The sequence below is a fragment of the Ochotona princeps genome, chromosome 17, assembly GCF_030435755.1.
Source record: "Ochotona princeps isolate mOchPri1 chromosome 17, mOchPri1.hap1, whole genome shotgun sequence".
In the NCBI taxonomy this organism is placed as follows: domain Eukaryota; kingdom Metazoa; phylum Chordata; class Mammalia; order Lagomorpha; family Ochotonidae; genus Ochotona; species Ochotona princeps.
The window spans coordinates 25158718-25182857 of NC_080848.1; the positions used below are offsets into that span (position 1 = coordinate 25158718).

At 39.5% G+C, this 24140-nt stretch overlaps 1 long non-coding RNA gene and 1 other non-coding gene across 2 annotated transcripts in view; both read left to right on the plus strand.

Annotated features, from left to right (window-relative positions):
- The window catches only part of LOC131482431 (uncharacterized), a 278217-nt gene that overhangs the window by 60727 nt on the left and 193350 nt on the right, over nucleotides 1-24140 (plus strand). The window contains exon 2 of the long non-coding RNA XR_009246985.1: nucleotides 8100-8197. This is a non-coding gene — a long non-coding RNA (uncharacterized LOC131482431). The remainder of the gene's footprint in view (nucleotides 1-8099; nucleotides 8198-24140) is intronic.
- Nucleotides 18471-18575, plus strand: LOC118759704 (U6 spliceosomal RNA). The gene has a single exon (XR_004996358.1). It is a non-coding gene; the product is annotated as a U6 spliceosomal RNA (small nuclear RNA).

The window sequence follows — 24140 nt, forward strand, 5'->3', positions numbered from 1 at the left end:
GTGTGGTTCTTCAACAGTTCCATTTCTACCAATGAATCATTCCTCAACAAAAATATATCTCTGTGAATTATTGCAGCCTTGGTCATAGCAACAACTTGGTAATAATCTAAATGTCCAAGAGTAGGAATATAGATAAATAATAAATGGCACAGTCAAAATTTGGCATTCTGTGTAACTATTAAAGAGAAAGGAAGCATGGATGTAATAACTTCTGATGGTATGTAGGATACAATAAGATGCCATCAGGAAGAGAAAAAGCAGTTGAAGATCAATCCACGTGTCTTGGGCCCATTATTAGATAAGACATTCTGATTTGTGGTTATAAGATTTGTAGTTATGACTTGAGATAGCAAATGTGTCTCATGATGCTTTGAAAATAGCTTACAAAGCAAGAAACCTAGTGGAATTGTGGTAGGCTTAGCTCAGTAGTGAATGACTCCATGCCTTCTTTAGTCTGTCCTTCACATAATGCAGCTAGTCCGTTGCAATAAATCTTGAAATAATCTCATAAGAATGCTGGCAGAAGCTATATATATATCATATATACATATAAGTATATAAAGTATTTAACATATGAAGTTTAAGACTTGGTGAAACTAATCTATAAGCGATCAAGAGATCACTTGGAGACACTGACGGAGAAGGTGCGTAATGAGGCCTTCTGGAGTGATTGACATCGCCTATGTCTTGAGTCAGAATGGTAGGAACATGGCTCCATACCTATGAAAACATTTGTTATACTTAAGATCCATGAGTTTTATAGTATGCATGTCACACTTCTATTTTAAAACACAACAGTTTCAAACTAACCACACCAAGAGGGATCACTTTGCCAAAACGATTAGAGTGGAAAGTGGGGATTTCCATGGCTACAGGCCTTTCAAAAGAATGTATGTATGACAACTGCACATACACACAAATATATATATTTGTATATACATATGAGTATAAATTTTTGAAAGAATATACTAGAGTAATTATCTGAAGTTGAAATTAGAAACTTTAATTTTTTTGTTTAGACATTTTTGATTAGTAAAACAAAGTAACATCATCAGAAGCTCTCAGCTAAAAGGTACTAACTATTAGAGCATGAAAGATTAGTCCTCTATTGTGAATAGAGACAGATAAAAGATACCTCATTCGCAACCTCCCACCTCAATCTTTTGGGATGGTAGAAAGAAAAAATTACTGAGGACTGAAAGCTTTCTATGAGCTCATTTCATCAAAATGGAAAAATCTACTAGGAAAATTAATATGTCTGTGAATAATTGAGTGCTTCCTAAAGTATATTCTCCTGAAATGACTTTTTCTTTCATATGAATGATGAAAAGACTCAGAAAGCAACCTGAGAGGTCATCTAATTTAATACTCTCAGCCAATATGCCAATCTTTTCCATAATTCTTACTTTTAAAGTGTCTCAGCAGTTGTATAACAAATGGAAAATATGTCTTTACTACCAAGTGGAGAGGTGTGTTGTATGGTAAACTGGGTGGCAGACAGTCTGAGAAGACCTGCCCAGGTCTGTGTTTTCTTTGCCACTTAGAGTAAGCAAGAGCCAAAGATTGAAAAGTGGGGAAGGAGGTTATGTGTTTGTGGAAGAGAGTTGGAAAGACGAGAGAGACTGGCTGACTAGCATTGTCGATCCTACAATATCATGGATAGAAGAATGATGGGTTTGTGACTCTTGCTGAAAGACTGTGCTATTGAAAACAGTTGGGGGATGGTTAAGTGGGGAAGGAAGGGGAAATCGTTGAGCCTATGGAACTCCATCATGAAAAACAAAAGTTAAAAAGAGAGAGAAACTGATAATGAGAATGATGCTAGCACTTTTGGGTTGACTGTGGTGTTGTGAAAGTGATTGTATACATGGATTTTTGTGACTTTTTAGTCTCAGTCCTTTCATTATAGTTTTTCTTGAATCACAAGCACATCAAGAAAAAAAATCTCTGAATTGCTGAGCATCTCTGAATTGCTGAGGGCAACCAAAATTAGCTCCAGGGTATTATGTTTTCAATTGGTATCCAGTGAATCTACCTTTTTATTCTTATTATCCTTCTGCCATCAATAGTTTCTCTCACCTGTTCAACACATAGACATTTCACTCACCATTCTCCTTTACACATTGAAGTTTCAAAGCCTAACCTATGAGGTAGAAATTGTCTCTACTTCTGATGATGTCATTAATGCAAACTGACAGATTCATGAAGTAATGGTCAAATCTTTTTCAGTGTGTATTTCTAAGATATAGAGCCCGTTGATATTTGTATATAAATACTAAGAGCGATTTACCTGGTACTAAACCACACTTGAGTGCGGCCTCCCTCCCCTCCTTGCCCCTTGCTTACTCTATTTCCTGTTGTCCCGGACCTGGTCTCTATTGTGTGACCCAGCCCTGGTTCTGGTTGCAGTCAGCAGGTCCAAGGAAAGGACTTTGTGTGTTTAGGTCTCATTCCTTTGTTTCTTTCCTACTCCGTTCCCAGCATTTGCTGATTTCTAGTGTATACTCTGTAGTCTCAGTCCGTGCTTGATTCCATTCAATGGAAATAAGAAGTATGTTGTACATACTGCCCAAGAGTTGTCTTGCAAGTTAAGGTGTCCCTATTTATTGTAAGACTATAAATAAAAACTTATTTTATCCTTAAAAATGAAGTAAATGACAAGGACTCGTGCATGTGAAGGGGAGATTATAAGGTCTATCTCAAGAATAGAGCCTCCGAACAGAGAGGAGAACAGTGCAACATAGGTCCTGGTTATCCTGGAGTAACAAAGGCTCTCTACTGCATGGCATGGGCCAAGTCCAGTATGAATACTAGGAAAAGATTTTATGTCAGTTTCCTTAATACAGGGGCTGAGGCTCTTTATGTAACACTTCTGGGGCATATTTTTGGAAGGACAGCAAGCTACCAGAAAAGAGATGTGATACGTCTACACTGATGGAACATTAGATAGCCTCCGAAAGTCTTTCAGTACGCACGGATTTAATGCAACAGAAAAAAATTTCCACAAGACGGTCTCCGAAGTAGTAGAGGAAAACAAAAGCATGATAAACCAAGTAAGATAGAGCAAATCTGTGCAGAAAAATTGTAGAACCTGTAAATACTGGATTAACTGGGAGAAGACCACCATGTCAGAACATGGGAAAAGCTGAGGTGTATTGTAGGGCAGCAGTCGTTTCCCCCCAACCACTTCTGTTGTGCACCCAAGGGCACACACCAAAACACTACCTTAGAACAAAGACGTGAATGGGACACCTTTTTCTAGTTATTTTTCTCCCCCTCTTCCTTCTCTTATTCAATTCCCTTCTCCTCTTTCTGATCCTCTTTAGTTCCTTACAGGTGTTTTTTTGTGCAGTTGAATTATTTCCATCTCAAAAAAAAAAAATGCAATGGCTGACACTGGGAAGGTTTCTGATGTTCATGATGGGAAATTCATCCTCAGTGTTCTCTTTCTTCCCCTTGGTACCCCTTCTCCACATGTGTGGTGATTATGACTAGAGCTGTTAAAACAGCAGCCAGTAGACATGAAGGAACTGTCCTTAGCTTTTAAGAATATTGATGATGATGATGTGCTCTGCATGAGATATCTGAGGGATGTTATGTTTAGAGAAACTGGTGGAACTGTTATTCAGGCACCCAAGGGACTTCTTCCACATTCTACTCTGAGCATTTATTTATCTGAATCTTCCCTGAGCTAAACAGTGTTCTTAAAATATACTCAAGATCTGTTTTCATCAAGTGTAGTAAGAGGCGCAGACTCAGAAATGATTATCATATGGAAATAAGTATTCTTGCAGGTTCCTAGACATTAAAAAACAGGACCTTCCATGTGGGACCTCAGGGAAAAAGAATTGAGCTGGTCAGGACCCAAGACAGGACTGAGACATTCCAGAGCCTTGGTGGAGTTCTGAGAAGGAATGGGCAAGGCCAGTATGAATGCCAAATACATTTAGGGCTGATAGTTTGAATAAATTATGTGGACTCTCGGCTGTAGGATAGGTCTCTAGTTTTCAGGCACCTAAAACTAAGGTGATTTTGGATGAAGGCACATAGAGTTAGAATGTGGCAGTGGTACGAAGGAGGTAGTGATGGGTGCCACTTGTTGACTAGTTGGTTTGTGTAGCACAGGTACATTCACAGGGCAGTTGCTTGCTATCTCTAGATACAGGCAGACCCTGGGAAGGGCCATCTCTCCAGCATCAAGAACCCAGATCCTAGCCTATCATCAGCCTAAGAAAATAGAGTCGATAAAAATAGGGTTAATAATGATCATTGGCTCAAGATAAACCGTCACCAGTGATCCCTGCATGGGCCTATTTGCTTTTACATATTTACTTTTAAATAAAGAACAACCATGAGTGAACTACAGCACCTAAAACTTAGGGCAACATGAAATACCAACACTTTCTTAAAAGTTTCTACTTTGAGCTTGGGGAGTACAGCTAACTAGGTTCTGTAAGCTTCAACATCACATACGGAGAATATTCTGTTCCAAATGACTGCCAGAAACCCTTTGCATTCTCTGTCCTCTCATCTATCTCATCAGCTTGAATTTCGAGCTCTTGGAATGTTTTCCAACCTGTAACTTAAACACTGGCAAACAAAAGAACATTTTCACTTCGTGTTGGATGAAAAATACATGAATTCTGGGAGCTGGATGGAGGAATTGTAAAAAGAACAACTTTGTGCCTACACAAGCTGATATCTTTGTTAATGACAAAATATTCTTCATAGCCGTTGAATGAGAATCAGGCCAAGGATTTAGAAAGAAAAATGACTGTGACAGAAGGCTTTCTAAGCCAGGGCTGAGGCTACAGTAACACCAGCAAGAGTCTTCTTACTGTCTAGATTTCCAGCAGCTCTGCTATTCATTTTGAATGAGGGCCACCCGTCAAACAGCAGCCAGCAGACATGAAGGAACTAGGCTGTTCTTAGCTTTTAAAAATACTGATGATGATGTGTTCTGTATGAGATATCTGAGGGATGTTATGTTTAGAGAAACTGGTGGAACTTTTATTCAAAAACCAATGGAAATCAAATGCCTACAAGAAAGGACCCTGGAAAAGCCAGCGGTACACGGTCACAAACAACAGGTATTCTGGGGATGGGATGTGTTGGAATAATTGTCACATTTATGACTAACTTTCCAGCTCCTTGTTATGAACCTGGAAAGGTGGAGGTATTTTGGAAATGTGAATGCAGGGAACTGTTGCGTATGCTGTTGGCTGGATGCATTTGGCCCCTTCTAACACTCTTACTTTCTGGACTCCCTGCAGTCTTGTGCAAAAATAGCCACCTGGGTTCCTAGGCTATTGTTACAAGCACAACAAAATGTAAGATCAAGATGTCATTGAATTTTTTTTCTGTTTTATATCCTCTTGGGAGTTTGGGAGTTAGTCTTGGTGTATTCTATCCAATATTTCACAATCAAAAGACTTTTAGAAACTTCCTCAGGTCTCAAGTTCAATCCAAATAGTGGGATTGGTTGTATTTTGTGCAGATAAAATGTAAATCATTTTCTGTCAGAGCTTAGACTTCCTGAATGAATTATCCTGGAAAAGGGTTAGTTGGGTGTTTAGGGTTCCCAGAATTTGGGGACTTTGGCTGGGTCCCGATATGTTTAGGAGACCCCATTTAAAAATATTTACCCATCCAAATGAAATGAAAGGGTGCTTGTTTTATAAATGGCCCCTGAAATAACTTTGAAAGTCCAACTCTTGCCACTGAACAGTGGCTATTACCCTTGGACACTAGTGAGGAGGACTTATAATTCTGGAATAATTTTCCTTTGAATTTATGACTCTTCAGCTTCAGTTCACACATCAGCCTTCTAGTCTCCTCTCCCATGTTAAATTGGTCCATAAAACTCCACACACCATAAAACGAGATCTGGGTGGAGACAGGGCAAAGCGTCCCCCAAAGTAAACATTATGATAGACTCCTGCTCTCCCTAAAGCCCCCCAGCCTTGTCCCAGAAGAAAACAGAAACAAAAGGCATGCTAGGCTCCGGGCTTGACTTGAGGTAACCCTCAGACAGCTGCATGTTCTTTAGCTGGGAGAGCAGCTGCCTTGATGTGTGGAGGTCCCCTTTGTTCTCCCCCACATCCCTTATCTGAGTAGTGGTCTAAGAAGAGAGGATCAAGAAAATCCTGGAGCCTTTGTAGGCTCTTCAGAGTGGACACTGAGGACTTCCTGTGGGCTGGCTCCTGCCACATGCAGAACAACCCAGCTTGAAGCAGCCAGCCTTGATGGTGTCTGAAATATTTGGCTCCAGGCTCCGGCTGTGGGCTGGCTGTCTGGTTTGTTTGAACACAAACTAGCCTGCAAGTCTTTGTGTAGAATGTTCCTTGAAGCTTTTTCCATGACATCTTCTAATTAAATGTATGAATTATTCTGTTTACTCCTTTGTGACCGAACAGATATTTAATTCAGAAGCAAAGCCTTTCTGTTCTTGCTTTGGTTTCCAACCTTTGAGGAGCTCCCATTGTGTGCCAGTCCCCAGAGAGGATACCTGTTGCATTTGTGGCTTCATATTTTTACTCCACATAGCCCATGAGAAGTGAGCATAAGGCTCCCATTTTAAAGTGGAGGGGACTAGGCTGCAGGGATGGGGGATGATTGATTTCATGCCACACAAGTTGGTCAGGGGCAGAGTAAAAATGAGAGCAGAATCTCTTCATTAGAAGTTTTTCTTTTTAAAAATCTTCTTTGGTGAAACTTGTGTTGGAGTCCCTTATTCATCTAGTTACTCAGTCATTCATCCCCTAAACAACTTTATTTTGAGCATCTGCTGTGATCAATGTATTAGGTACAAAGACTGAGCACTGAGTTTACAATTTCTCTAAAAAAAGAAATTCTACGTATTTTAGAGTTCAAGGACTGTAGGGCCTGTGTTGTAACTAAGTGTAGCCATTCAAAGTGTCCACAGGTAATAGGTAAATGAGTGAACATGGCTGTATTCCAATAAAACTTTATAAAATAGTGTGACAGGTTTGGCCTTCAGCTATAGTTTGCCATAGGCTACTATGCAGTGCATAGCTTGTGACTCACCAGCAGTACAATTAAGTATATGTTGATTGAATCTGAACGTACTGTGGACCCCTGTGCGTGGACTGAGCTTGTGCCCCTCACAGTAATCTCAAGAGGTTCACCTGAACCATCACTGTCTTCTGTGTTGAGATGTCATTTGTGCTCTGTGTGTCATTTATCCTTTCTCTTGGACTACTCATAGGAATGCTCCTATGTAGATGAAGTGTGGAACTGAAGAAAGTAACAAGAAGGCTGGGTCTTACAATACAGAGGGGTCTGGCTTTGAGCATGACTGTCCACACACCTGATTTTGTTGCAAAAACTATTCATTGTATCTATAATAAAGGCAGCAGCTACCATCGATTGCATATTTATATGCTGAAGACATTATCTCACTTGATCCTCACCACAATTCAATTAGTAATGAGTATTGTTATTTACACTTTCCAAACGTTATGGTCTGGTCTTACAGAAGTTGAGTTACAAGGTCACATACCATGGAGAATAACAGACTCCAGTGAACGTTTATGTTAAAGTTCGTATCCCTCACAATCAAAGCAGATTGTTTTTGGGAGAAGAAAATAAAAGAACAACCATCTTTTATTGGTGTCATTGTTGCTCCTATGAAATCCTGGCAGTAAGATGAACTAAGGGAATCACCTGATACGAGCAATTCGTTTGCAGAGACAGCAACCACACAGTGTGTTCCTGTTAACTGTGGTCATATTCCTGAGACACAGGTCTTCTGCAAGAATGGGTCCACAGTGCCCTCTACTGCCCAGGAGGAATACCAGAGATTCTGTTCATTCTATTAACCTGGATGGAAGATGTTTAAAGGCCAGTTGATGGATGAATGAGATTTGAATCATGGTTTGAATCTTTCTTCTTCTTCTTTTTCATTACTCCTGATTACTCCTGAATTGCTAGATATTCACTCAGCGTATTTGGGGAGAGAGAAGTAAAGAAGAGGAGAGCAAAAAAGGTATAAACCATACAGGACGAGGGAGAAAGATGCTACCCTGGTGTGAGGCTGTCTCCCGTTAAAACACATGCACCTGTCTTTCATTTCCTAGGGTGGTCTACAGCCGACTGCGTGCCGACAACATCTGGGCCAGGAAGAAGTCAAGAAGGCTTCCAATGATTCCAGGTGGCATCTATAGCTCCAAGTCAGGTAGGGTTTATCTCATTGTTCAAAAAAAGTCATACAAGTCAGCAGGCAAAACACTGGCTATAGGAACAGGGAAACGGGAAGATGTTCAGACAAAGGAAGCCTAACTCACTAGTTATTGAAGGAGCTATAATTGAGGAATTTTCAAAAAGGAGAAATTAAATAAATAAAATATCACCCTTTGTGGTGTAGTGGTGCTGTGGGCTGGGGGTGGAACTGGAAACTTCATGCGGTGAGTTCTAGTGGGATGTGGGTTGGGCCAAAATATATTTCTCTCCAAGAAATACATTTTTCAAAATGGTAAGCCTTAATTTTTTGTTAAAGTAAACAGTCGAGAAAATGGCAGGTTTCAAACTTTCTTGAATGGGGCCCTGGACATGGTTGATGGAAGTTCTTGTAAAGGGGGAAACCCTTGGTAGGCTGACCCAGGCCTTACAGCAGTGTGGGTCCCTTCAGTTCCGCTCAGCCCATCCTTTGGATCTCTGCCCTCCTGGCGCTGTGGTTGTGTCCAAACCTCCCCTTTCCACCCGGGCGCCACCACTGGCCGCACATGATGTACTTCCTTTTTTTTTTTTTTTCTCAAAGAGGCAGCCATTTTGGATAAAGTACAGGGCTGTGAAAAAAAAATCTTGCTGGTCCAGTAGTAAAATCTCTTAGCCCACAGGTATGTTTCTCTGCCGCCACGTTTTCCTTGGCTCCTGCAAGCTCCATCCCTCTAAACAAACACTGCCTCCACATTGAGACCCTTTCTAGCACTGAACATAATGTCATGAAAAGAGACGTTGAAGACCTGGGGTTTGGTGGTTTTGCTGTTAACTTCCTTGGTGCTTAACATCCCTGACTTTCAAGTTTTGTCATTTCTGATTCTGTGATACCGATCTTGCAATGTCCAGAACAACTCCGATTACACAGAGTACACTGCAGTTATAAGTGTGTTGGTTAAATAAATATGTGACAAATAATGACATGCAGTTGGCACTGAGAAACAGAATGGCGAGGGCTACTTAGCCTTATAGTCTGGTACACAGAGACAAGGGTAGTTTTGGTGCAGTGGGTGGAGATTGGGTTCTGTGATTTTTTTCTGCTTTTTTCTTGTTGGCTGAGAAACTAGCAAAGGAGCGCAGAATGTGCTCCCAAACCCACTTAAGGTTCACTCCCTTTTATCCTTTGAGACTCAGATTTCCATGTAGAGGTGAGCAGATGATTTGTTGTGCAAATGAGGTACTTTAGAAAGTGAGAGGAGATGCTGCTCATTCTTCCAGAGATGCTGGTATACCTGGGGACAGTCCTGAGCAAACAAGGATATGGGTCACATCACAGCTGACATGAGGGAAGCCCTATTCAAGCTTATGCAGCCTGTGACCTTGTATTTACTAAAGCAAATCTTTCTTCTATCCTCATTTGGGAAATTTCTTGTTTGGCTGCTTATGGAGTAGCTGCTGGCCAGTAGTGTCAGTCATGAGATGGACCTTGGAAATCTCTGAAAATCCTGATTGCTGCCCTCACAGGTCAAATCCTTTGTGAGTCAAACTGCACAATTACCCTTTGTAATCACATCACCTGTCAGAGCTTAGCTGCCTAGCACGCCAGGAAACGCAATAAAAATAAACTTAAACACAAGCGACAGAGATGATGCTACTGGGGAATGTTGAAGTCCAGAGTTGTCTCTTTCAGCATCTCACATACTTTTTCTACCAAAACCCTCTCTCCCAGAGTCTTAAGCCTGTGTTGGCATGGATAAACAAAGTTTTAGGCGAAATATGATGCACTGAGTAATAGTCACATACAGTGAGTCTTGACAAGCTGACAATCAATGAGAGAGGATTGTTAATTTGATTTTGTGTGTCTTTGTGCCGCGCTCCTCCTCCTTTGTTGCCATCTGATCCCCTTTTTCATTCCCTCTCTGAGCTTTTCTAAGGACTCTAGATGTTCATATAAAATTTTCTTTGTGGTCCCATGCTATCTGATAGAAATATGCTCAAGCACTATAGTGAGAAAACTGAGCCATTATGAAACACAGCAGGTTTTAACTTATTTTTGTTATACAAGGAGCCTAAACAGGTTATGCTAAATTTTTGAGATGATCTATTGTCCTCTCATATACTCAGGCTGTGTGTTGCTTATCTTCTCAGAATACTTCAGCATTATCTTGAACACAGACCCAAGGTGCGTGGGATAGTTATGTGTCCTTTGCAAATGCGTACATGTTACCCACATTCATGTCATTTATCATGGAGAATTCTAGGTATTCGTATCTTGCATGGCACTGATGTTTCCTTGTATGGTTTCCACTGTCATCACCTCAAGGAGAATTGCTCACAGTTACGTTTTACAGATTTAAAAGAGGAAATCCATCATGCAATCAATTCGGGTCTCCTCCTCATTGCTTTTATCTTCAAATGAAGTGTTTGGTTTATTTATAGATAACTTTGGAAGAAAGAATCAGATTGGGTATTCAGATGGGCGACTGAGGTTGTTTAAGTTTTGATCAGAACATGTGGATGTATTGGTTCAGTTCTGTTGCTTCACTCAAAGGGAAAATAATGAAGACTTGACAAAAGGATGGGTGTAACCTAGACTCAATGGATTATACAGATTTTCTCTTTTTAATTCTTCCCAGCTAGTCTATGCTAAGACTTGTGCACTAGTACCTAGAACAACATTGTGAAACTTCCATCTTGATTGGCCACCTGTGTAGGTTTGAGTTGGCAGTTTTGAAAATCACAAATCCTAAAAGGGCGGTTACTATAAATCAAATATTCTATGCTTCTGCTTTATTAGGAAGTGGGAATGGCCAGTAGATAGTGATGGTCCAGGGAATGCAATGGAATTGGGAGTTGGAGAGATTTGGCCTGTTGAGAATGTAAGGCTGAGACTCGTGGGCTAATTTTTGTTGCTTTCTTTTGGAGTATCTTTTGCTTTAACCCAAATTCCATGACATGTAGCCTTTTCTGTTGCCTCTTCAAGAGCCTGGCTGTCTGTGTTTAATAAATGTATCTTAGGGTTCTTAACCCAGAGCCTCGGATTGTGTACGACATATTTTAAGAAAGCACGTTATCTCAAATTCTTTTTGCTTTCTGTGTTGAAATTTTATCTGGAAGATCAAAAGCTCTCTCTTTATGTTGAGCCCAGCTGTCCTGTGAGGTCAAGCACAGCCCTGCTCAGTTATGCTGTGGTGTGGAGACAGAGTGTCCTAAAGACATAAACCACAATTTAGCCCCTGCTCTTTTCCCATCATACGTTGCCCTTCAAGAATAAACATGGCACTGTTGACTCACTATGAAAGATGATGTGAGGTTTTAAGCATAATTTATCAAGTGCTAAGTGAACACTTATTATATCCTTGGCTCTGTTTTTATGTACAGGGGTAGTTTTAAGTTCAAAGACGAGGTAGTGGGGTGAACAAGATAAGATGAAGAGGCTATATTTCAAGGATATATCTAGTGTTTCACCAAGTGACATTCAAATGTGTTAAATGTAAATAATTGAAAACCAACATTTAACAACATGTAACCAAACAAACTGAAGGAAGATGCGGAAGTATTAGAAACTCCCAGTGGAAGGAACTGAGAATTCTGCCTGGAGAATAATCTGAATTCAGTTAAATATTCATGCTGATAGGCATTCCAGTGTCATTTACTTACAAGCTCCTAAGTAGATTTCGATAAAATTCATATCACCAGGGGATGTGTGACCTATCTGGTGAGCTAGATAAGCAAATGATTATCATAACCTAAGAAAGATTTATTTTAGTCTATTAACTACATAATTAGCTGTCCCCTACTTTCTAAGCATTGCTCTGTGCTGGGAATTGTTCTTTAATTTTTGACTCATAGTCTAACTCATAATTAAAAATCACCACATTCGTTATAGCTTCATATAAGCTTACAAAAGAGGAAAATTGTCCAAGACTACCTAGCTAGTCAGTGGGAGAATCACGATTTAAGCTCTTATAGTCAAAATTTCATGTTCTTAAATATTAAGAAAAATGATAGGAATCAGAGGAAAGGCAAAGTAAGGAAACAGGGGAATGGGGATTATCTAATAGGATGGAGAAGCAGCACTTCTTTAGGGTCAGGATTCAGACCACCCTGAGGGATTTGATGTGAGATAGGACAGGCAGAAGCAGTATGATTTCTGAGAATGTTGGTTCACATACAAAGGAGTTCAGAGCTTATAATATAAATCATAGATACAGCCAGTCTGTCTTATGTTGGCAGAATCCAGGAATTTATTAAGGACATACATTTCTTTCTTTTTTTTATTACATTTCATTTTATGACACAGTTTCATAGACTCTGGGGTTCCCCCAACCCCTCCCCATACCCTCCCCCAATGGTGGATTACTCCACCTTATTGCAGTATTACAGTTCAAACCCAGTCATGATTCTTTCATTGTAAGCATGTACCATGCATAGAGTCCAGCATCTTATTGTCCAGATAAATTCAACAGTTTCTTGGGGAGACCATCTCTGGTCTGAAAGCAGAGCTGGCAGAATATCATCCTGATCAATTAAAAGCCATAACATAACATCAACAACAGTTTACAACATTATAGTCAATTGACATGGTATTGAGTGAGCGATATGTTAGAAAATGCAAATTCTTAACCACATCCTGTGACTACTTCATTGACATTTCTGTTTTGGTTTATACATAACCGGCTGCTATACACCTCAAAATGGCTATAGAGTACTATTCAGCTGTCTCATGTCTATTTTCATTATAGTATTTAGTAGTTTAAGGTATTGAAGCATAATTTTTCTGAACTTGGCAGATTTTAGGATAGTCCAAACCGGCTTATAACTCTAACAAGACATATGTCAACAGTTGCGCAGAACAGTTTTAGTAGGGGTGTGCAGAGAAATATTCAACACCCCAATGAGGAGTAACTTATTTTTCTGCCCTACCTAGTAAGGTATATGTGAGTCCACGCTGACTGTTTCCTGTCAGGTTCTAAGCTTTCCTTGTTATTCTCTGTCTATTTATTCTAATTTTTTGTTTGTTTGTTTGGGGGGGTGTTGCTCCGGAGTGACCTTGATGGTCATTGTAGGAGAGGGTGGGGATCTGAAGTTGGAACTAAGTAAGGACCAGAGAAAGTTCCTCTCCCTAGTCCTGAAGGAAGTTTACTGTTCTGTTTCTGCAGACTGCTCAGGGCTCCTGGCTGTTGTTCCGATGAGACTGGATCCTGTGAGGAAAGATTTGGGCTTCTTCCATCCCATGTGGGAGTAAGGACATACATTTACTTCTTACAAGCCATGACAATTGGGAAATAAAGGTTGAGGGACCCTCATCCTGACAAGAGTCTTTTTGCTACATCATAGCATGGCGGGAAGTGGTAGGGTTGGAAAGTAGGGAGGAAGAAAAGCAAGGGAAGAAATAAAAAGAAGAGGAAGGCAAGGGAAAGATGGGGAAAGGAGGGAAGAAGAGAGGGCAGGAGTGGGTGGGGGAGGGTTAGATTCATCCTTTCTAAGGAACCCATTCTCACAGCAAGTTGCTCAATCCTGTGGTAACAGCATTGATTCATTCATAAAGGCAGCTCCTGCATGGCCTGGTCACCTGTTAAAGACCACTGTTGCCTAAGGGATTGAATCTTCCAACAGGTGCACTTTGGAGGAACATATTTGAACTCATAGCAGATTTTCCTTAGGATATCTTTATAGGCAACAGGATATTGGACAGACTGCCTCAATCTCTGATACATTATTTTGAAGCACATGGTGATGGATAGATATTTGGGCTACTGACTTGAAGTTACACTCTTTTATTTTTTGCACTGAAACATAAATAATATCCTGGAACTGAACTTTGCTTTTAGAAGCCGTGAATTCAGGTGTGTAAAAATGTGAGAATCACTTTTTTTCTAGTATGCTACTTAATCTCTGACAGAAAATACCATCAAATTATTAGTTTGAAGAGGCATTGTAGGTTGAAACTAACTCAAATCAGAATTTATTCCCCGTCTCTTGTTAGATCACTCTAAACTCAAAGACTCTTCGATGAAACAGGAAAATATGGGAGGTGGGAAAGTAGATAGTTGACTAGTAGTTATTGGTTTCTGGCCCACCACCCAAAATTCTCCAGCCACTGCCCATGGGTTGCACCATTCTCAATTGATTAGATTCTTATAACACTCCTATAATCCTTTGTTCCTTCTCAAGAGAATTTGTCCTGGGACTTGATCTGAAGGGGTGTGACGCATTGCCAAGTTCTTCAGCCTTTGCTCCACTTGTATTTCTCTCTGCCTTCCACTGTTCTGATCTCAGAAGGTATTTAGCTAGACTTCTACTAGCTCTGTCTCATGGCATACTCTTCCAGATGTCTTGTCCTGGTGGAACCTGCCCCAAGCCTTTGATCAAAGCCATGATGTGGATGGATGATATTCATCTCCCCAAATAAAGGATAGTCACATAGTAAATAGAAAGTACAGGAGAAAACGCTTGTATAAAATTTTATATTTTGTAAGTTGTCCCCACATTTCCTATACTTTGTATGAGCTTTTGCCGTAAGGAAAAACAGAGAAAGCTGAGCTTTTTTTTTTCATCTGAAGAGAAACTTAATCTTAGTAGCCAGGCACTTTTCAAGATGCAAATTTCACTTTATTATTTTCTTTAATTCAAGATGCAAATTCCACTTTATTATTTTCTTTGATTCCCAAACAAGGGTTTCATCTATGATCAGATCCTTTTTTTAAGCAGCAACTTGCATATCCTTGAAGGTATAATTAACTACCATAGTAACTATAAATTATAATCTTCGTTGATCTTCCAGACAACCTAAATAAGATGCCATCACTTTTCCCCTACAATTAATACTCCCTGAAGAAATATCTAAGTGTCATGGTCCATTGCTATATTTGGAACACACAGTCAAAAATTTGGTCATTTCCAACAGCAGTTGCAGTGGTAGCAAATGCACTGAGCTTGGCAAAATGCACAGTCACATAACCTGGCTTAGCAGAAAAGATCAGCTAGGAGCTTGTAAACCTGAAAGTAAAGTTTCAGTAGAAAAAATTCTTGTAAGTCCCCTTTATGAAAAAAAATAGAGTAGCAGTATTTGTTATAATTATCATCACCATTATTATCCTGACTGATGGGCCTACATTCTTTCAGATTCAGTCTCTGAGGCATTTACTTCCAAACAGTAGTGAACTGTTATATATGTTAATTATAGCTGTGAAGGAGAAAGGGATATATTTACATCACTTGAATATCTGCACATGTTTTCTAAATTCTTTGTAAGTATTGCATAATGTTCTCATTAAAATATGATCATAATCTTAGGAGTTTGTCTGATCATTCCTCTTTTACAAATATAGGCATCCAAGTTCTAAGAGATGAAGAGAATTTGTCAGTGTAAATCTGATAGGAAAAAGTAGAACTATGGAACCAGTTGTTCAAACACTAGTCTGAATTTGGCCATTAGAAGACTTTGTAATCTTCGGTTCTTGAGCTCGACATAACCCTGACTTGGAGGGATAGAGCTGTGGTGATCTGTGACTCTTCTCTCCTGGAATGTATGGAACCACCCCAAGGCAAAGTTGACTTTACTGTGACTGAAGAGACACTGTCTGACCTCTGGCTTCTGTTATGGTTTCCTCACTTCCTGTCTCTTAAGATACTCTTTTAATTTCTATAGGAAGGTAAAGAAAATAACAAAAGTACTTGAGATAAAAGATGGGAAGTATACTACTATCCAACTTTTTACAGCTTGAAAAACAATAATCAAATGGTACCAAGATATAAAATGTATAATATGTTTACATATTTAATGATACCTGAAATAAACTAGATAAAATAAATGCATGCATGCTTTTTTTCTTTAATCCAAAATCAGGCTGACATTACTGAAATGTACAGCAAAGAGCTAAGCCCAGATTTTTCTCCCTTCACAAAGTCTCTTCTCTTTCCTTGAGTAATCCATTCAGCCAACATTCATTAAAGACAAAACTATGCATTGAGGCTGGACTTACATTGTTTCATTAGATAGATGTCTTTTTCCTCATTAACTAGGGAATCTGCTTGATTAGGAAATACATTAAGCACAAAATATGATCTGTTACAGTCATTTTATCTCCAAGGAGAAGCCTGAAGATTAAATTGAAGTTAAATTTAAATTGAGACCCCAGGTAAATTGGAGAGTTAAATTGAAGACTCCAGGTACAAAGGAAAGAGCAAAGAGAGAATGGGAAAGAGGTATTTTGGAAGGGAAGGCAATATATGCAGGTAGAAGAATGCTCAAGAAGTTGACATGCTTGACAGACAGACATTGCTTCAGTTCATCTGGAATGAAATCTCTGCGGATAAAGATTATGAGACCAAAGATAGAGGCAAGTAGGAGCAGGTCATGAAGGGAACGGAGATTATGGTCATGATTTGGGATTTCATTCCATGTTCATTGAAAAGACAGGACAATGACAGAAATAGCCAGCTCTGAAAATTCTATAATGGTATTATTTGAAGGCTGAGCAGAATGAGTGTGCCTGAGTCAGGCAAAACATAACAGTTTTGCTGTGGAGGGGATAACACTGTGTTGTGTTGTGTGTGTATGATTTTCAAAAAGTTCCTATTATATTATGATATGTATTAAAACATCTCTGCATGAATTTCCAAAAACCTCCATGCAAAATAAACATATCCTTGAAATTCTAGTGCTTCAAGTATGAATATGGAATGCTACATCTAACATACTACATTGGAGAAGATATTTAAGATAATAGAAATGGTTAAGTTTACCTAAAGGAGAGATGAAGAAGACAAAGCTTTAATCCTATTTTTCTTTAATATTCCAATATTTAAAGATAGAGTAAAAGATACTTAATAGGAGCAAGAGAAAGTTTAGTAAGGAAGGGGTCAAATTATGAGAATTCTAAATACAACTTAGGGCTGTCCATTGAAACTGTCATGATGGAAGTGTTTATACTGTCCAATGTGTGGATAATGATTTTTAAAATGAAGGCCTGCACCATATTGATCAGTGCATGTCCGGTAAGAAAACAACTGAAAAGTGATCACCAAGTTTGCAAGAAGAAGCTATTGTCTACACTGTCCAAGACAGTGATGTCTGGAGATAGAAGGCAGTCTTGTGTGGGTTAAGAAGGCAAAGAAATGGAAGAAGATGTTTTGGGTGATACTTGTGGAATATTGACTTGAAGTGGAGCAGAGAAGTGATATAAGAATGACAGGGCTATGAGATTTCGAGACCATAGTATTTTATTTTGGGAAATGAAAATGTCATTTATTTTAATCATCATATACTTATTGAATACCATGAAGTTCCAGCACCATTCATACACAGAGCTTTGATTTTGATGAAAAATATCTTTATTCTTATGGTATGTTCACTATGCCGGCTGAGAGACAATAATAAATTGACTAAAGGGTAATTATGCACAGTGACAAGTTCTACACAGAAAGCAAAATAAAACAACAGGTGATAGCAGTAATGGTTCTCCTGTAGATTCTTCCATGTTGTCACAAATGCAAGATTTCCTACTTTTTAATGGCTTAAGAAGAGTATTTCACTGTGTGTGTATCACAATGTATTTTACATTTTTATCTCTCCAGTGATACATACTTTATTTCTATTACTTTGTTATTGTGGATAACATTGCAGTAAACATGCTGCTCCAACTATCTCTTCAACAGATTGATTTCATTTTCATTGGCTAAGAAACAGTGGTGGAATCACTGATCATGTGATGCTTCTAAACTTTATTTATTTATTTTTTTAAAGATTTTATTGTTATTGGAAAGAAGGATATACAGAGAGGAGGAGAGACAGAGAGGAAGATCTTCCATCCGATGTTTCACTCCCCAAGTGAGCTGCAACGGGCCGGTACGCGCCGATCCGATGCTGGGACCTGGAACCTCTTCCAGGTCTCCCACGCGGGTGCAGGGTCCCAATGCATTGGGCCGTCCTCAACTGCTTTCCCAGGCCACAAGCAGGGAGCTGGATGGGAAGTGGAGCTGCCGGGATTAGAACCGGCGCCCATATGGGATCCCGGGGCTTTCAAGGCGAGGACTTTAGCCGCTAGGCCACGCCGCCGGGCCCTAAACTTTATTTTTTGAGGAACATCTGTAATTGTTTTCCTAATGGCTATGCCGGTTTACATTGCTATCAACAAGGTCCAAAGTTTCCCTTTTCTTCACAACCTTTAATTTCAACAGAAGCCATTCTAACTGGTGGAGTGGATATCGCATCATGTTTTGATTTGCCTTCCCCGGGGACTAATGCCTTTTCTGCTGGCAGCTTTGTGTCTTCTTTGAAGAAGCCTATTCGCTTCGGCAGAATGTATATTGAAATTGGAACAGTACAGAGAAGATTAGTGTGGACGCTGTGCATGGATGACATGCAAACTCTTGAAAAGATGCCTAACCAGGACCTCGGCCAATGATGATGACAATGATGATGACGACGAATATTTGTTCTAGTGTTGTGTGGTGTAAGTTTCTTGCATACTTTAGATGTAAAGGCCTTGTCAGATATAGGGCTTGCAAATATTTTTATCTATAACCTAGGTTGTCTTTTTGTTGTTGTTGTTGCTTAGTCTTGACAGTCTCTTATTAGGGGTTGGCAATTGTCAGGAGTATTGCCGTGATATTGGATGACATACTCAGTCTTAGGCAACTGTCCCTTCAAGAGAATACTGATGATGAGGTCTGAAAGGACTTGATTAGGACGTCATTGGCTTGTGTGGCTGAGTGGGAAGCCTGAGGGTGCTAAAATACAGACTCGTGCTCAGTTTCTGATTGTGGGTGTATAGCCTCTTCTGACTGGAGCATGGAGAGCCATTGTTAATCTTTGCTCTTCCAGCAGCGCCCCACCCAGCAGTCCTTTAATACCACTTTAAAAGTCCATTCTTAAGCTCATACTTCTCTGTTGGCACTAGTGTGTTTTTATTCACCACAAAGGCTCTCTCTACTCCATAATTTAAAGTAGTTTGTGCCAGAATGACATTAATTATGTCAAAATCCATTGAATCTTCTTATGAAAGATACTTTTTTCTTTTCAAGAATGAAATGCAATGAACCTACTCTTGATGCAGGATACACAAGAGCCCACTGGATTGAAGCATTCAGTAAATACAGGCAGTTGTGAGGGGGATTAAGGACAAGTCAAATTTTCAAAAGGGTAAAGTATATAGTTTCCAAAACATCCATTTCTGGGTATAGGCTGAAGACCAATATCTTTTGCTAACTTGTTTTAGCAAAATTCCAGCATTTAATTATTAGTTTGGTAAATGACCACAGCAGGCCATTTAGTGTAACATGACAGACCCTGAAGGGAGTAGGCAGTAATTTGAAACACTAACCATGTGTTTTGTCTGAAAAATTAATACCTGTAGCATGATTGCAGTGGCGTGGTTCCACCAATCAAAAAGTAGAAAAAAAACATCACAGCACTAATAAAGGCACCTACTGTTCTGGCTATGGCAAACATAAGAGATGCCATTTATTAACTATTTACTATGTGCCATGGCTACACATGTGTTTCACAGTTCATCATCTTGACCACCACGTGAGCCAGATAGTGACAAAGGAAGCTGAAGTGTGTATTGATTTAGCACACACCATGCTCCTGAAAATTGCACATGCACTTTTTACCTACTCGATTCTCAGAGCAAAACAGTATTCCATGTTACTCATGGAAACACTGAGGATTAAAAAGCATAATTGACCTTGACAGCCCAATGATGGAGACAAGAGCTGAGCAGAGACTTACTCAAAGCTCTGCGCCTCAAATGCTTAGGAGAGAACTGTTTAAAAAGTTAATGAAACTGCACTAGCTATTTTAAAATGAAAATATTCTTAAATGAAGGATAATACACTGAGTACAGGTAGTCTTAATCCTCACATATCAAAATTAGTTCTTTTAGTTTAATAATCATAAGCAGCTCCTCTTCTTAGGGTAGGCAAACAGAGAAGCTTGGGAATCCATCTAGGTAATTGGCAAAATGGAGTTGTATCGATGTAAAGGGGTTACACATAATCTGTAGAAATGTAAGATTAATTCCCTTGTTATAAATATGAACCACAACTCCGAAAAGTGCACGCTAAGGTTTTAGACACTGTTAAATCTGTCTGCTCAGCAAATCATCACTCCTTTTTTGTTTTTAGTAATTTTGGTTAAACTATTCTCTCTCTCGTGGCCTGATGTTGCAGTGGAAGGGGGCACAAATTTCAGCCTTGTGAGTAAACAGTGATAGAACTAAGATAGCAAGAATGGTACAACTACTCTTTCCACTAATGAGCCTTGATTGGTACGATCCTGGAGCACAGCTTGAGCCAATGAGATGTGAACAATAGGCTGCGTATAAAATCTTTGGAGACCATTTCTTTCGCTCTCTGGCATCAAAGATCTTGATATGCGTTAGTGTACTTGTGCTGGCACAGTGTGATGCAGCGCCGGGGCAGACTCATTAGCCATCACTCTGCCTTTCCACGTGTGCAGATATAGTCAGCAGGCGGGGAGGCACTGACTTTGCTTGGTCCATTCTGTCAGTAAGAAAGGGGGTGTTATACGTGAACAGATACCGTAGACAGCTGAGTGGTCCATCCTCAGCTCTGCTGGTGTCAGTGTCACAACCGTATTTAACACTTAGAATAGCTTCACAATGAGGGGAACTAGAAAAACACAAAGGAAGAAAGGGGATGGGAAAATCAGATCTAGGAGTATGAAGATGTTCAGTTTTAGAATTCTAAACCCTACTTGCCCTAGCCTAGAACCTCTTATTATATGAGACAGTGTTATTTTCTGTATCAATTGAAACAAACCCGAGTTTTTTGATGACCTGTTGTTCTACTATCTGCTATTTTTATGATGTTGGAAAGGAAGTCAGAGCTAAAGGAGAAGAAATAATTGCATAAATTCATATTCAAAAAGGGATGGAACAGGATTCATTTATCTGTCTATATGATCTTATAGACTATGATTTATTGTAGCATATTGGCTATCACTCACCTGCTTGCAGGATCTATTCGTGTCACAAAACGCCTTTCTTATTGATAGTGTCACAGATTACCATGTCTTGATGGACAGCAGTTACTGTTGATCATTTCATAAACTCAAGACTCCTCACCAGGAACTCAAATGACTCAACAGTAACAAAACAAATACCAAATTTTAAAAATGAATAAAGGGTCTGAATAGATGCTTTTCAAAAGAAATCATGAGAAAACATTCAATATCACTATCATCAGGAAAACAAATAAAAATCACATTGAGGTTGCAGCCTCAAATATTTAAAGATGTATTTATTTTTATTGGAAAGGCCAGTATATATAGAGAAGCAGAGACAGAGAGGAAGATCTTCCATCCGATGATTCACTCCCCAAGTGACCACAACGGCCAGAGCTAAGCTGAGCCAAAGCCAAGAGCCAGGTGCTTCTTCAGGGTCTCCCATGTGAGAACAGAGTCCCAAGACCTTGGGTCACTCTTGACTGCTTTCCCAGGCCACAAGCAGGGAGCTGGAAAGGAAGTGGAGCAGCTGGGACATGAACCAGCACCCATATGAGATCCCATTGCATGCAAGGCAAGGATTTAGCCACTAGGCTATCATGCTGGACCCCTCAACCTCAAATCTTTTAGAATGGACTTTATAAAAAAGAGGAAAGTATTGGCAACGATGTGGAGAAAAGAAAACTTTTGTACAGTATTGGTGGAAATATAAATTATTATAGCCATTATGGAAAATCACATGGTCCTACTCATAGATGCAGAGAATAGAATGGTCATTACCAGAGACTAGCATAATAGGAAGACTGGACAGATGCTCATAAGAGCATACATTTCATATAGGAGGAATAAATTCAGGAGATCTATTGTACAACATATTAACTATAGTGAATAGCAATGCATGGTGGTGTAGGTGAAGATTGCCAAGCAAATCTATTTTAAATAGTCTCACCACAATGGGAGGATACATTTTGAGATAATACAGACATTAATTAGCTTGCTGTAGACATTCTGCAATATTTTCCTGTTTAAAAATGTCATGCTTTACTCTGTAAATGCATACTTTTATTTATCTGTTAAAATACCTAATAAATCCAAGTAAAAACAAATCACTCATCAATTCCTGTAAGGCTTGTACCAATCTGGCCTCTGTCTCCCTCCCCAACTTTATCTTTTGCTGTTCAGCTAGTTTTATGAGGGATCCCATTAAGGTTCCTTTTGATTTCTTGCTGACACATTCTCCTTCAAACCTCAGGACATCTCTAAGTCTTATTTCCTATGCCTTAACTACTCTTACTTCTCTTCTTTACTGGAATATTTTCTCTTCATCCTGTAGTCTCCTGCTCAGTATCCAGTTTTACATTCTTATAAGTCTTCTGTCTCTTTGTTAAAGAATTGCTCTCAATAGAACTTGCTTACGTTTGTAAGTATTCTTTTGTTTAATCCCTGTCCTACATGGTAAATTACAAATCCCAGCATGGCAGAGGCTTGCTAGTCTTGTTTAGCTCTCCTTTCTTGTCTTCTAGCATAGAAGGCAGTATAACACTGTGGGATAAATCGGTGGATGCTTGACAAAGAAAGTCCTCTGCTATGCATTTGTAGGTTGAGAAAGAAATGATCCTCAGTTGGAAAGGAAAGCTAGGGTAAGTACATTTAGGTTCGTTTCTTTCATTCCCTATTGCAGACCTATTTTTACAATTTTCATATTTGATCTTTTCTTTTAAAAAATAGATTTATTTATTTTTCTGGGAAATTCAGATATACAGAGAGGAAGAGAGACAGAGAGCAAGAGCTTCTGTCTGTGGATTCACTCCCCAAGCAGCCACAATGGCTGGAGCTGCACCAGTGTGAAGCTGGGAGCCTGGAACCTCTTCCTTCCACAAGCAGGGAGCTGGATGGGAAGCAGGGTGTCGGGTTAGAACTGGCATCTATATGGGACCCTGACACATGCAAGGCGAGGACTTTAGCTACTAGGCCATGGCGCTGGGCCCTCATTTAGAATTCTTAACCACTCGTCTGTTTGAAAACATGTAAACCTCAGCCTTTGGTAACCTGCAATCTATTGATTTTCCCTCCTCCCGGACATTGATAATGTCTTAGCACTTGTTTCATGGATCCGTATTAGACCTATGATTGTCTACTTAAAAAAAAGAACTTTAGGGGATATAATGGAATTTGGGATGTGGTGAATGTCATTGTCTGCCACAGGGACAAAGCAATGACTTCTGGATTTGTGTGTGAGCAAACCAGTGGTTATTTTAAGAGCACATTCATTAGAGCAAAGGGATTAGAAGTCAGCTTGAAATCCACAAATATGCAGAAGGCAACAGTGTTAAATGGTTTTACCAAGTTTAATATACTTTACTGTATTTAATCTTGGGGCAATCCTGTGAGACAGGTGTTACTGCTATAATGTTCTAAAAGAAGACACAAAGACTGGGTTAATGTTGGTTAATGATTCAAATATGAGCTCAGAAATGTGCACTAAATTCCATATCTGGGGATTCAACAAATCAGAGGCACATCCATGCCTCCATGGAGCTTGTGGTTATACAACTCTACAACTAAACTGAAAACCACAGCACTGGAGTTGATACCACACTGGCATTTTGATGGATAAATGCTTTACTGCAGAGGTGCTGCGTGAGACCTCAACAAACAGAGCTGGGGATAAAACATAGTGATGGTGTTTTTTCATTACACAGGGGAAGAGAGTTTGCAGGACATCATGACACATAGATCTAGAAGTAAAGAAAAATACGGTAGATAGATTTCCAAAAAGCAAGAGCAAAATGGCATGGTGTGAAATTTAGCTCAAGGGGTGACATGGGACAGGATGGCCTCAGTTACCCATGGACTAAATTGACAATAGTAAAATCATAGACTTGACCAAAATTTACTGGCATACTTGTTTTTCCAGGAAACGTTGTTCCAAATAATTAGCCAAAACATTGTAGAATGATACTAAGACTCTGATCCAAGCACAGAC